Below are 15,951 nucleotides of genomic sequence, written 5' to 3'. Positions count from 1 at the left end.
ACCCTGTTCGGTCTTACGACTGACCAGGAGTACCTCTGTCTTGTCTGGATTTAGTTTCAATCTGTTGTCCCTCATCCAGTCCGAGACAGCAGCCAAGCACCGGTTCATGACCTGAACAGCCTCCTTAGTGGTAGGTGGAAAAGAGTGATAGAGTTGGACATCATCTGCGTACAGATGACATCGTACCCCAAAACTCCAGATGATCTCTCCCAACGGCTTCATGTAAATGTTAAACAACATAGGGGATAGTATTGAGCCCTGCGGGACTCCACAGTGCAATGGCCGAGGAGTCGAGCAGGAGTCCCCTAGTGACACCTTCTGGGAGCGACCCTCGAGAAAGGACCGGAGCCACTGCAAGGCAGTACCCCCAAGACCCATTCCCACGAGGCATCCCAGAAGGATACCGTGGTCGACGGTATCGAAGGCCGAAGAGAGGTCCAGTAGAACCAACAGGGACACACTCCCCCTGTCCAGTTCCCGGCGCAGATCATCAACCAAGGCGACCAAGGCTGTCTCAGTACCATGTCCCGGCCTAAAGCCCGACTGTGCCGGATCTAGATAGTCCGTGTCCACCAGGAATTCCCGGAGTTGCAAGGCCACCACACGTTCCAGGACTTTGCCCAAGTAGGGGAGATTGGAAACTGGCCGAAAGTTGACGAATTGAGTGGGGTCTAGTGATGGTTTTTTCAACAGCGGTTTAATTACAGCTTGTTTTAGGCTGGCTGGAATCTTGCCTTCCCAAAGGGAGGCATTAACCACCACCTTTACCCACTCTGCCAAACCCCCTCTGGCTTCTTTTACCAGCCAGGAAGGGCAGGGGTCTAGGATGTAATTATAGTGTTACTTCATAGAAAAAGATTTATTGATTTACTTATTTTATTTCTATCCCACCTTTCTCACCCAAAGGGACTCAAGGCAGGTTACAATTCCAGCAAAAATTCAATGCCAGTAAAAACGAGTACTAACAATAAAAAATTAAACAGTTAAAAACAATTAACACTAAGCAATAATAAAATACATCAAAAGCATATAAAGTACATTGTTCAAAGATGCTTGGATACTCACCATTTCATCATTAATTTCATTATATTATCATCCAGATTTTTAGGAAAAAAATATAAATTGACTGATGTAGTATCAAGTTTGTAATTTTGCCAGGCAACAATGTATTAAAGCACGTGCTGTCTAGTAGTGTGGTGTCATGCATTTCTGCAGTGTAACTGGATTTTATTCAACTATTTCTGTATTTTTAAATTGTGGATGGCTTCTCAAAGTTTCTAGAATAATGCAATGTAGCACTTTGTCTTTATTTTTGTCCCATTTTTGAGAAAATCAAGGAAAATCCCAAAAGACAGTCACCATAATCCTCTGTGTTGACCAGTGACACTTGAATGGCATCGAAATTGCTTCCACTCCACAGATTGCTATTTTTGGTCTCTGGGTCAAGGAAACGTGCACAGGTGTCATAATCACTGCAAATATTCCCTCAAAAGGTGTCCTTGTGAACCTGAAATGCTGACCACCTTTCCAAACACATATGCAGTCTCAAATCAGCTGCTAATTATTAAGGCACCTACTTGGTACACACTTTCTTGTATTCAAGTTTAAGGATAATCTCCTCTGTAGCCACAAGCAAGGTCATCAACAATCGTTTGGACAGCCATATGTTGTCCTGTGCAACTCATGTTGTCCACCAAGTTTTGGTTTCCATCAGTAGCTGCTGCTGATAGCCTTCCACTACACGATGTGTCTTCAACTTTGGTTTTGTGTTTTTTAAACTTCTCTACCCATCTTTTCTCATCTCAGCACACATAATTCTGAGCCTTCTTTGTCAGCAGCAGTTAATCTTTCTTTAGCCAAGGACTCAATGACAGCTCTTAGTTTCTATTTCATGTCCATTGTTATGGAATATATAGAAACATACAAATTTTATAACAGTTATACAGTAAGAATTATCATATCCACTTGAGTCTAATGTGCCCTTGAATCTAATGTGCATCTCAATTTTCAAAGGCCTGAAACCAAAAATGTATTTACTTGTGGATATAATGTGCAGTGGCAAAAAGTAATTTAGCCAAAAAAGGTGCCCATTACAGTGGTTGCATGCTTATAATTCCTTATTTAAAAGTGTGAGAGCATGAAAGCTTCCAGCAATGGAAAAGAAAATCATGGGGTGTATCTATGGTGCAGAATGAATCCACTTTAACTGCCCTGGCTCATTGCTGTGAAGTCATGGAGGCTACAGTTTGGGACCATGGAAGCTAACAATGAATGCTGATGCCTCACCAAACTACAAATCCCAGCATAGCATAACATTGAGCCATGACAATTAAATTAGAGATTACATCCCTCAAATAAGAGCTCCAGATGCTCTTGAAGTAGCTTCCCCTTTTGTTTTGGCTCAGCATTGAGATTACCATATTCATCAACTTTAATGCGCATCCTAATTTTGGGAAGCCAATTTAGCCAGTAAAGTGAGTATTAGATTTGAGTAAATACAGTACTCTGTCTTGTGATTGAATTGCATTGCATTTTGATTACTACAATGGCCATACATAAAGTACTACTTTTTAGCTCATAATTCCTTTTTTAACATGAGAAATATGCTAACCTGACAATATTCAAAATAGTCCCTACCAGTAGCAATCCATTTCTGCCACCTTTAAAGTCCTTTGTCAAATCCACTTTGGACATTTTTTTTCAGGCAGTCCCTGGAAAAGCCTGATAGCACCTTCTATTTCACCTTCATCATCGAAGTACCATCCTCAAAGGCTCTAAATCAAACAAGTGAAAGTCTAAGGCTGCCAGGTTGAGATTGGAAGGCAAATGTTGTACCACTGACCATCCCATTTAGGCAAGAACCTGTGGTGCTGCCAAAAGAAGTATGGGGCTATGTATTACCATAGCACCACTATCTCTATACGTCTTTGTCCTACTTGTATGTCCCAGAGACCAAGAATTGGTCCATGAAGTGATGGCACCCTACCAATCTAGACCAAAGACATTTAAAAGCCAAGAAAATTGTGATCAATGTCTTTTGGTGTTTGGAAGCTGCAGCCGCTCCTTGCAAGAGTTGTCAGGCGTAGTCTGAGTCCAGAAAAAGAAATCAGTCCAAACAGAGTCCAAAATACAAAGTATACAAATGTCCATTTTGAAGGTCAATAACAAGGCTCACCAAATGTCCAAACACGTAGCACACATGAAGTCCAAGATACAAAAGGTCAAGATTCCATTCACAACTGTAGATTCCAGCACAAAGCTGTTGCAAACAGCAGCCCTTTATGTTGCTCCTGCAAAGCCCTTACAGCTGGGAACTCTTTCTTTGGACCAACTGATTAGACCTGTATAACTGAATAGTGTCCACCCTAAACTGCAACCAGGATGAGAGCATTAGGTCCTATTCTTCCTCCTGAAGAGTCTCACCCGTCTCCATTTCTGGAGGTTGTGGCTCCTGCTCAGCACTAGCAGTCTCTACAATATCAGGCTGCTCATCTCCCTGGGGTTCAGTTTCTGCTGCTGGGAGGAAATCCTCCTTCCCCTTCTCCCCATCTTGCTCCATGATCCTGAAACCTAGGGTGTCAAGGGGGTGACTTTGCCCTGACGTCATCAACAGTGGGGCAATAATGAAGAGTGACTACTACATTGCATCATTCCAGGAACTTCAAGAAGCCATCCATGAGAAAAAACCACAGCAGCTGATGATGATTTCTTTAGTTGGCTGTGTAAAGAAACACTTTTGATGTATTTTATTTTGGTATAATGGCTGCATGCTTAATGAAAATGTAATTCTTTGTACCACTGACCTAGGAGGGTAAACACAGGGATCATGTGATTATATAAAAATAATTTTAAACACATGTACACACAATAAACCTACAGAGGAACTTAGTTCCATAAAATTGTATTTAGGATCAGAATGTCAAACATAATTAGTAGACTGATTCCTTGTAAGCATCCAAAGAAGAAAAAGGTTTTGAGAAATGATATTAAAGAGGATTAACAGTATAATTATATATATAGTTTATATAGCCCTACTAGAAGGAGGATTACTACCCTGCTTTGACCTATTTTAATGTTGTTTTGTTGCTGAGAGGAAGTGCATTTGACAAAGAGTTGACATGTTCACAAAAATATTCATCGCTCTATATGAAGGCTGTTACTTATTAATGTGAGAGCAACAAATTCATCTATACCAGTGCTTTTCAACCTGGGGTCCCCAGATGTTTTTGGCCTAGAACTCCCAGAAATCCTAGCCAGTTTACCAGCTGTTAGGATTTCTGGGAATTGAAGGCCAAAAACATCTGGGGACCCCAGGTTGAGAACCACTGATCTATACTGCAGAATGAATGTTGTTTGACACCACTTTAACTGCCATGGCTCAATGCTATGGAATCATGGGAGTAGTGGTTTGGTGAGGCACCAGCACTCTTTGACAGTGAAGACTAAAGATCCTTTAAAACCATCACTCCTATAAAGTTATGCAGTGAATCATGGCAGTTAAAATGCTGTCCAAATGAATTTATTCTTCACTGTAGATGGGTCAATGCTATGGAAGCCTGGGGTTTTTAGTTGAGCGTGACACTGGTATTTTTGGCAGAGAAAACTAAAGACCTTGTAAAATTACAGCTGCCATTTTCTGGCCTTCTGAACAGAATGAAAGCTACATGTATGGTTTAAAGTTTTGGCTGACAAAAATCAAACCCCACCTCCCAGGAGAGCCAGCTGGATACCAACCCATGGGGCAATGGCATGCAGTGATAGTGTCACGTTGCCAGGGCTCCACCTTGTTTAGGTAGAGATGAATCAAACTCACAGTTTTAACAAACAGTTTAATTAAAACAGCACTTACTTGCTGGCTGTTTTTATAGTCCAAAATATAAAACACAAAGATAGCACGCAGCTACAGAATAAACAAAAACTGATAGCAAAAATAACTTCGTAGTCAAAAGGGTCCAGTCCAATGGTCAAATGCCAAGAGTTCACTAAACAAAGTCCAGGGATCAAGAGTCTATACCATAGTCAAAAGCCAGTCCAAAGGTTCAAGGTTCCAAGATTACAGAAGACAGGTTAGGACACCAAAAAATCCAACAGACCTGGGGGAAAAACCAGCAACATCCGCCACCAAAATGTAACAGATACTTTTCTCCCTAACATCAGTCCCAAGGTTAGCTCCTTAAATCCAGTAACACCCAGCTGCAACCCATCTCCTGCACACCTCCACCCCTAATTGCTTTCACGCATGAACTCCCACTTACAGATCACCAAACCCTCTAGAACTAATACTCACATTAACCCTTCCATCACCAACCACCATCAACTGCAGACCATATGACAGATAGGCAGTTCAACGCAACAAGTGGAAATACAAACAGGTGCATCAATCTGTCAAAACAACAAAGGTTTTTTTTTTAAGGAATGCCCAAAACAAATATCATTTTCATCCGCATGAGAATGCTAGCCTCAATCAGACATGTTTCCGTCTTCCATGTTCCATGTGTTGAGTTTGAACCCTTTAAAAATTATGTGCATAGACTTCTAAATTTTTGTGTTTCACTGAAGTTGGAACTCTAAAACATAGAATGCCAGCTCCTTTGGAAATGCCCATCTTTTTCTGCAAATTGCAACCTGCAGATACACCTTGAGTCCCAGTAAATAATGCAGATTCACTAACATTTTAATGGCATTGAGTTTCTTCATGCAATTCTGCCTGAATCACCAGCTGAGATGTTACAGTGGTGGGCACCTTCCCGCCCACCATTGCATTGATGGGGGACTTTTCCACAGAAGCCTCCTTGGTGGCAGGAAATTTCCCACCAGATGGCCTATCAGAGGAGACCTCTGCCACCCCCAGATTGGCTGGGGGTGGCCATCCACTGTGCTTCAGGCAGCCTTCTTAAGACTGCTCAAAGTGACACCAAGCAGAACACGTTTTCAGTTTCCCATTCCACCCACCCTTCATAAATGTTTATTTTTCTGTTTCATGGTTTTCATTGAGCATGGGCCCTGGAACTGGCTTGCTTATCCCCCCCCCCCCATTGGAGAGAGGAGCATCCATTGGTTTACCAGGGGTGCGACAGTAACTGTGTTCCGGTATTGTGCCGTTGGTAACGGCAGCACCCCCTGACGTGGTTGTGCAGTATTGGTTGGCAGTGGGCTGCCTGATCCCAGATCCAGGACCCATGCAGGACAGTCAACCCTGATTCTCTCCTGTAAGCAATAAACAAGTTGTGGCCTTTTTGTCATCCCAGCGCCGTGTGTGTGTCATAATTGGGTTTGCTGGTGGGAGGCAATAATTGCACATGCTCACACAAATGCATGTAGATAGTAAAGTCCGTAAATTTTATTTTTCTTCATAGAAATGGGTTAGTCTTCTGTACTTGTTAGAGGCAACTGAACACTAAAAGTAATATTTGTGCAAAACCCCCTTATTGTTTTCATTTTCCCTCATATTCAGCTCAGCACTTAGTGACGACAATTCAGTTTCTGTCTGTGAGTCATTTTGTCAGTGAACTAGCTCAATAATAAAACCATCACAGTGTAATTCAGAACATTCACAGTAAAAGAATATAGGATCTGTTTATTTCATTTTCATTAATTAGGCTTTTAATTAAGATTGCCAACAACGGTCCAGAGAGGGAAATGGGTATCAATTAATCCTTAAGTACAGAGTTTCAATAATGATGTTAATTTCTAATTATCCAGTTAACTACCAATAAAAAGATACTTTACATTTGAATATATTAATACAATTATACTTGTGTTACTGATGTAGTTTGAGTAAACTAAATAACCATATGATTTACATCAGCTTGTTGGAATCTGTTCAGTCCTTGTTGATTGGTAATTAACACTAAATAAATCTCAACTAAAATCCTTTCCTAAAAGTTGTTGGATTTTAGTATGCTTCAGGTTGAAGATAAACATTATAGTAATCCATGAATGTCAAACGTAGAAGTTCTGTATTTAATCCGAATAGTATAGTAATACAAACAGCTACCACTCATGACCTGTATTGTCTAGTTTTAGTCCAAGCATGTAAGAGCAAAGATAGAAGTCATTTCAAAAATTTGAGATGTTCAGGGAAATAACTCCCCAGAGAGATGATTAGTGATCAATACAGAAACGAAATAAATTACTCCCCCCTCTACCATAACAGTGAAACTATCTTAATGTAACTAAATCCACTTATCCCAAGAAACATCAATCAATTGAATTGAATGAAAATTGTCAAGAATGGAAAATGGTGGGAAGCCTTTTTGTACAATAACCTTTACAATGTAAGTCTTAGGGCCTGTCCAGACAGGACCTTTATTGCAGTAACTCCCACAATAAAGGAGTGGCTGTCCAGACAAATTCTGGACAATCCCAAATTAATTCACTTCAATCCAGGGAAACCCTGGTTTGTAAAGAATTAATTTGATACTGGATTTATTAATTCGCTACAAATCAGGAAAACTCTGGAGCTCCCGGAGGCGCAGTGGGTTAAACCCCTGTGCTGGCAGGACTGAAGATCGACAGGTCGCAGGTTCGAATCCAGGGAGAGGCGGATGAGCTCCCTCTATCAGCTCCAGTTTATCATGCAGGGACATGAGAGAAGCCTCCCACAAGGATGATAAAAACATCAAATCATCCAGACGTCCCCTGGGCAACGTCCTTGCAGATGGCCAATTCTCTCACACCAGAAGCGACTTGCAGTTTCTCAAGTCACTCCTGACACACACAAAAAAATGTTAATTAATTTGATAGTGGATAAATCCCCAATTTCCGGTATCTGGACTGCAGAATAAACAGTATTCCCACAGTTTAATATTCCCACGTGTAGAAATGATGCCCCAGGAGAACGGGAGGGGGGGGGGGGGAGGGAGGAAAATCACTCCCCCTCCCCCGCTCTCCTAGCACGTCATTTCTACACACCGGGAGAGCCTGCCGAGGCTTGTAATGGAGGCTTGGTAAGTTTTTATTACTTTTCTAAGGGGTCTGGGGGCTTGGGGGGAGGGGGATAGGGCCTCCAGACTTTCTCTCGGGCTAGTCCCGAGAGACACCTGCCCCAGAAAGTGCAGGCTGGACACCCACCTCAGACATTCACCCCAGAAAGTGCATTCGTGGGCAGGCCCCCAGGAAAATTAGCATTTTTTAAATGCAAAATCTCCTGGGATAAAGGTCTGTCTGGATCTGTCCTTAATGACTCAAACAATCAACCACTCTAAGTCGACTGACACAGGCCACATGCTATGGAAATTATATGGAGAGGGATATTCCAAATAAGCACTGTGGGAATACTCTGGGCGAGGGAGTCACTCCGGCTAGCATTAGTGAATGCAGCAAGTGATAACCATGAACAATAATCACATCTCATCTGAGTACATGAGGAGAAAGGTAAGTGCCAACCTCTGTTCCCAGGCCACCTGAATCTGGGAACTTACTTACTCAATGCAAGATGACAATGTGAACAACCATGACTGGTTTTGAATATGAACTAGCCCAACTCCAGATCATCTCACAACTTTTTAAAAATGGGATAAGACTGAATTAAGTTGCTTTAGAGTGTTTCAGGGCTTTGTGTGTTCTATCTGATGCTTATTTGATGCTTATTTGATGCCAATGTATGTTTAAGTGCCATTAGGTTGTCCCTTATTAGATGCTTCCACAAATAATTTTATCATTCTCACACAATTAAATTGTGTGATATGAGAATAAGAAAACATTGAGTGTTTTAGGCCCCCTGCCTCAAGGAAATCAACATCACAAGATACCTGTTACAATAATACCATTTATATACATATTGAACAAATTTGGATCCTGTAAACATCCCTTTGATGAACATTCACTAATTTTAATATTTTTGATACTTGTCCTTCTCTAAGTTTTTACTTGCATTGCAGTTTCAGAATACAGATGTTTAGTCAAAATCAACAGATAATTGTTCATCCCAAGCCCATAGCAATTATGCCATGGCTAGCCTCTATAAATCCAATCACAAGCTTTGGCCAGATCAACAAATATAGGATTTAGGTTTGTTTGTTTATTTTGGGGGAAGGGGAGCTATCATGTTTTTCTCACAGGTGATTTAACACAACGCAGTCATCTACTGTCGATCTACCATGACAGAAACCTGCTTGTCCTTCTCCATTTCTGATCTCCTTACACCTTGGGTTTAGAGAGCAGGTGTCATGTATATATCTTGGACATTACATCCATTTCACTGGTAAATATTTGTCTCCTTTCTTAAGGACAGGTCTACAATATTTTGCTTCCAACCACTGAGAAATGTTCCTCCTAATTTAATGCTAGTAAAAGGCTTCACCAATATAAGAACTTTGAGGATAGCATATAATTCACATACATTATATTCAGACATGAACATTGTTAAAACATCCCTTGATGGTCAATTCTTGCCTCGTAAGAAAGAATTTATCACTTTCTTGGACTCTGAGCAAGGGAATGATAGTTTCTTGGCTAATGCACCTAGAGACAGCACAAAAAAGGAAAGTAAACAGATTCTGATTCTGGCTGTTCATGTAGAGGGATGGCCTTGAACTTAACAAACAAGGTTATTTTATCAATAGTTCCCAAAGTCTAATTGAAAAACATATTAAGATCCCCACCCCTCTAGAGACTAACAGAGTTGCTACAGGTAAACACTAGAGTGATGCAATAGGTACAAATATTCCCAGAATGGGATAGAAGAATTTTAGATGTCTTTTAACTGTTTTGAACTCCAAAAAGTCTCTCAGAGAAGTGGTAACTGAAATGCAGTACTGACTTGATCGAATAAACTGGGAATTAAAGTAAAAATTTTAAAAGGTTTGCCCTCTAAGCCAGATCCTGCAAACAGGACTTTTTCAGAGTTCAGCTTCCACACTCCAGCAGCTGTCATGGCCAATCACAATGCTGTCTGGTGGATTCTGAGTATCATGTTTCTTTCTACTACATTCTGCTCAAAAGCCTGGACTTGGGTGGATGGATCTGTCAGTTTCAGTTGATCTCATTCAACTCTCGAAAGTCCCACATTATTTGCATACAAAATGTGAAAGGTATTGGCAGGGTTTTTATTTTTATCTAAACAGATAAAAATTCAAATTTCACCTATTCCCTTGAGTATAATTGATGATTCAGACTTCCAGAAACATAGCAAATAAGCTAAGGTATTCTTTGGAAACTTTTGTACATTTCTACATCTTCAAAGTTTCATCGGTCAGTTTCTCCCTATTCATAAATGAGTAATGTCTATGTATCTACACTGTCAACAGAAATCCCCATTCACAGTAGTTAATCTGTGATGTTCTACGCCTTTCTTCTTCTGATGTTACACTCCTAACACAAGTGGAGAATTCACATAAGCAATGAAATATTCAATGCAGCTAGCTGAAGAAATGTGAAACATAATTACTTCCCACTGACTTGTCATCCAAAGGCACATTGCTACAGTTAAAATATTTTCCTTAATGGATTATCAAGGTTTGATATGTGTACATAATCCGCTGTTCTCAGTTATTTGCTACCTGTAAATGTATCTCACTGAGAGTTGGGTTTTTCTGATAAATAATTAACAAAATGTATATTTATTTCTCAATTCTCTTTAAAGAAAACTCAATAGGACTGAAGAGCTTTGAAAGACGGTGTCCTGCTTCTAGACAGGCATAGCCCTGTGGTATAGTCAATAGCATTGTCTCCTCAGTTCTAACCAGGAAGGGCAAGATAGTCAGAAGGTATCAAAGATTAAAACAAGTAAGAACATGACCATATAGCCTGAAAAATCTACAATAACTCAGTGATTCCAGCCATGAAAGCCTTTGACAATACATAAAACAAGTAAATTTGAAAGTTGGGCTACAACCCTGGAGAATAAAGATCAAATCCCCAATGTCATCCATGGAAACCTTGGGGAAGCCAAATAACCTTAGCCTTCAGGGAGACAAAGGGCCCTTCCACAGCCCTATACCTCAGAATATTAAGGCAGAAACCCCCACATCATTTGAGTATGGACTAGGATAACCCAATTCAAAGCAGATATTGTGTGATTTTCTGCGTTGGTATTCTGCAATATAGGGCTGTGCGGAAGGGCCCAAAGGGCTCTGAACAAATCCTACAGAAAAAAAACCCAACAACAACCTTGTGATATGTTTTCCTTAGGGATGTTGAAACTCTTACACAAGCTTGTAGTTTTCATCAAGGAAAGAGATATGCAGATGAGTAAGTTGGCAAGAAAAGCCTCTCCCCCATTACCTCCCCCCCCCCTTGTCTCTTCTTCAAAGTTTCCTTGCCACATGGCAAGCCTCTGAGTCTTCCGATTTGTTCTTCTCTGGTGAGCATGGAAAAAAAATGTCACCAGAAAGATAGTTAGATAGCTCCTAACTTTCCTATATAGAAATGTAGTTCTGTCAATAAAGTATTTTGTAACTTTTGAAGCTTGACTCTGTTCCTTTATCGCTTAAGTTTATTCGCTATGCTCAAGAAGCTTCTCTAAAACTAATGCTTTTGTGGTTGTGGCGGGTTTACATTTTAAATGCTTTTCCCTTTTGAAATTACCCAAAAAAGGGGCACCATAAGTCTGAAACAACCTCAAAGCATATAACAACTGAACGATCACACAATGAGTCCACTCTAAATCTGTTTCCAGAGACCCATCCAAAACTCAGGATATTTCTGTTGATGTCAAAACAGGATGCCGGCACAACCAACAAGAAAGAAAAGGTGATCTCCCATCATCATGGTTGTTTTGGGTATACCCATTCTAATATCAGCAAAGGCACCTGCAACAGCCAGGAGCTTGGACTAAGAGTGATGGCAGTGGCAACATGGGAATGATTCCTCTCCTTTTCCTGTGCTGATTAGTGTAGAGAAAAGTGGTGGTGCCTGTTCCCAATTAGGAGAGCAGATCAATCCAAAGGGTACCCAGTCTCATGAGAGGAAACTTTAAAGCAGCGGTTCTTAAACTGTGTTCTGTGGAGCCCTTAGGAGTCTGTGAAACATAGTCAGGGGCTATGTGCTTCCCTCTCTTCTCACCCTCTAAGGGCTGACCACAGTGCCCTTTCCAGAGGGAGTTGGTCCTTGCTCAACAAGAAGCAGCACTTGGATCCTGCTGCCACTATCGAGGACTGAAACATGCTCAGGCTGGCAATCCCAACAGTCCCTTCCCTTTCCTTCTTTCTTTTTCTGTCTTCTTTTTTCCCTTCCTTCCCTTCACCTTCCTCCTTCCTTCCCTTCTTCATCCCTCCCTCCCTTCCCCTTACTACCTTCCCTTCCTGCCTTCCTCACTTCCTTTCCCTTCCTTCCCTTCCTTCCTTCCCTTCCTTGCCATTCAGACCCTTTCACCTGGACCTTGCTTGTAGAACCCTTTTTCCTGCTTGGCAGAACTGGGTTGGACTGGATGCCTCCTGGTATTGCTCTTCTTATTCTCATTCTTATTCTTGCAAAGGCTGGATGGCCATCTGTTGGGGGTATTTTGATTGTGCTTTTCTTTCCTGGTTGAAGGTGGTTGGACTGGATGGCCCCTGAGGTCTTCCACAAAATACTGGTTAAAATTGTTCTTCATTTTAAATATGGTATTTTTCTTTCTTTCTTCGCACTACAAACACGATATGTGCAGTGTGCACAGGAATTTGTTCATGTTTTGTTCAATTAGTTCACATAAACATTTTCCATCCATCTACCACTGGCCCAGCCCATCTCTGAAATTTAAAATGCAATGTGGCCCAGTGTCCAAAAGTCTGTCTGTCTGTCTGTCTGTCTGTCTCTCTCTCTCTCTCTCTCTCTCTCTCTCTCTCTCTCTCTCTCTCTCTATATATATATATATATATATATGTAACGTTCATTTGTGGGATTAACAGAACTCAAAAACCACTGGACGAATTAGCACCAAATTTGGACACAAGACACCCAACAACCCAATGTATGTCCTTCACTCAAAAAAAATGATTTTGTCATTTGGGAGTTGTAGTTGCTAAGATTTATAGTTCACCTACAATCAAAGAGAATTCTGAACCCCACCAACAATAGAATTGGGTCAAACCTCCCACACAGAACCCCCATGTGGACCACAGTAACGCGTGGCAGGGGACAGCTAGTATAATAATAAACATTTATTGGGGCTCCTTCAAAAAGGGCTCTGTGGCTGGAAATGTTTGAGAACCACTGCTCTAAAATATTCCACCATTTTGCCAAAAGGGGGGAAAGCTGAAACTGAAAAAAGTAAGATATTTTCTGGAAAGCACTGCACATCATGAGGGATAGCTTACGCTGGTCTATGACCATAATAAAGATTTGAGGGACAGCTAGTCCATTTGCAGTGAATGTGGGGTTTTTGGCTAATATAGGCAAGCCCTTAGTCTCAAAAAGTATGTCTCTCTATTTTCATCATCCTTGAGGATATTTTACATGCTCTGAATAAAGACTTTGGGTTGCTTCAAGTCCCACAGTACTTCAGGCACCCTGGATGGGAAATACTGATGAACCAGCTACTTGTTTGTAATGCATGACTTAGTGCCTATTAAATTCTGTATTTTTGTGCAGATTAAAATTTTCTTTTCTTAAAGATATGCTTCCTTTAAAATGTTTCCACTTTGTCTTCATTTTTTCTTTATTACTTAGAGCCAGCTGGTTTCAGTTTTAGTCTTATATGTCTGCAATTGAGTTCAAATGTGTCATTTTCTTTGCCTCCGGGGATCACAAAATTATTTCATTTGCTTAACCTCCCCTTAGAAAACTAACATTTTAATCAAGACATAACAATTTAAACACAACATGAACTGAGAGTTGTCAGTGATGATATAGCTAATTGTGGGGAAATTGTCCGAAATTCTAGATCTAGAGACTTTGAAGAACATATGGTTCTGTCTAATAGTTCCATAAAATTAATGAAGGATGAAACTTAGTCATTCTTCTTTACCATTTGTTATAATATCTAATATGGATACTCAAAATTATTGCTCTTCTTTTAGAGACTTAGTTGGGAATTATGGTGCAAAAGGCTGCATTCCACTCATGCTGTTCATTACAGGCAGCAAAATAAATTCTTAGTGGGTTATTATCTTTGTTATCAGTTATAATTGAGCCACAATAATTATATATTTATTTGATTATAGCAGTAGATACGGCAACAAAAGCAGAGACCAATTATAAAGTATCTAGATGATTTTCATTGAATAATAGTTCTCTATTGGGTATATGGCTGCTCTAGAACTGTGCCAAGTGATGTGGGTTCTGATGACATTTTACACTTCCCATCAGAAAGAGGGAAATACCGAATATAAAGCATCTTGAGTGCTTCTAGCAGAGAAGATAGATTCTTGGCATTAGTGCATTGCCAACATGCCTATCTTGTAGAGGCTTCAGATGGTTGCTTTGGAAGCTCTAGCCAGCTTGTCCAATAGCCAGGAATTCTGGAAGCTGAAGTCCAACACTTGGAGGGCCATAGGTTTGAAGCCACTGGACTACATACTTCAAATAATGGAGACAAATATTGTTTTGTGAAAACTTTTTGATTGAAATGGGGATGAGGTCTGGAAATGAAAATAATGTTTGGGTTTGGCTTGGGGTATGTTCCCCTTTATAGCTTGGGACTTGCTGGAATGTATTTTGGAAAAATATCCATGGTGTCGACGGGACTAGCATGCTGCTTTAAAGTTTAATTTCTTCTTCCTCCTCCTCCTCTTATTCTTCCTCTTCTGTTGTTTTTGTTTTTATTATTATTGATTTATATCTCACTTTTTCTTTCCACAAAGGAAATTCAAAGCAGCTCTGTGTGAAATGTCTAATGTACTAGCTCTGGGTAGCATATTTTTAGCTGAGAACAACAAGCAAGCAACAATGATGTGAACCCAATGGCATTTTAAGCAGGAATGGACAAATTTCAGCCCTCTGGGTGTTTTAGATTTCAGCTTCCACAATTCCTTTGGGAGTTGAAGTCCAAAAACCCTTGGAAAGCCAAAGTTTGCTTGTGCCTGGTGTAAAGGCAGTTCTTCATAGAAGTATGTCAGGGTTTAGGGCCCAAGGACAAGAAAGAAGGACAATATTTCACCAGCCCCCTGGCTTGAGGGAAAATATGGACCAAAAGGCATTCCCTCCATAAGAATTAGCTAGCTGCTGACATGCTACAGAGATACTACAGTTTGACATCAGAGTTGGGCAGGGGGCTCCAAAGAAGAAAGCACAATCCAGTTTTCAGTGGTGAAGCAGCTGAACCTTCCCTCCCTCACTCTCCCCCCCCCCCTTTGCCTCTTTCTTTCTTTCTTTTTCTTCCTTTCGTCTTTTCTTCCTTTCTTTCCTATAAATAATGAAATTGTCGTGTTAGCTACAACTGATGCCAAGCTTTTCTTTATTCAGTTTTGGAATCTCACAGGCATGCAATTTCATACTGTGTAGGTCAACTCTTTGTTATGCCTCAATTATTTATTAAAATCATTCTTACCTTAATTAACACTTTGGTAATTACAAATGACTTACTTGTGGGAGTGCTGCTCAAAATGTATTTTCTGTAAGGTCACTGTGATTCATACGAAATAAACTTTGAAAGGGGAGAGTTAAAAGCTGAACCATTTTCCTTTATAAAAAAGAAGTTCTTTATTCTACTAATTAACTAAAGTGCATGTCTCCTGATGATAAATCAGGGAACACTTTTCTTGAAAGAATAATAAACAGCCAACCAAATCACCAGCTACTTGATCAATTTAATAGAAGAGCAAGAAAGGTGTAGTTCAAACAAAACAAAACAGTGTAATATCTTCCCTCTTTTCACTACTAATGTTATGTAGAATTATTGGATTCTTATCTGAAAAATCATTGTTAGGATTTGTAATGAAAATGAAGTATGTCATGATATCCAGATACTAATTGCAGAGTCAGAATGACAAGGCATGTTTCAGAGGATGATGAAACTAGAGTTAAATGCCTGATATCTGATGTAGCCATGGTGCAATATTAGGGTACCATGGATGATGCCATACAATACAT

Source organism: Anolis sagrei, chromosome 3 (genome assembly GCF_037176765.1).
Source record: "Anolis sagrei isolate rAnoSag1 chromosome 3, rAnoSag1.mat, whole genome shotgun sequence".
Taxonomy (NCBI): Eukaryota; Metazoa; Chordata; class Lepidosauria; order Squamata; family Dactyloidae; genus Anolis; species Anolis sagrei.
Note: the sequence above shows the minus strand (reverse complement) of the source record.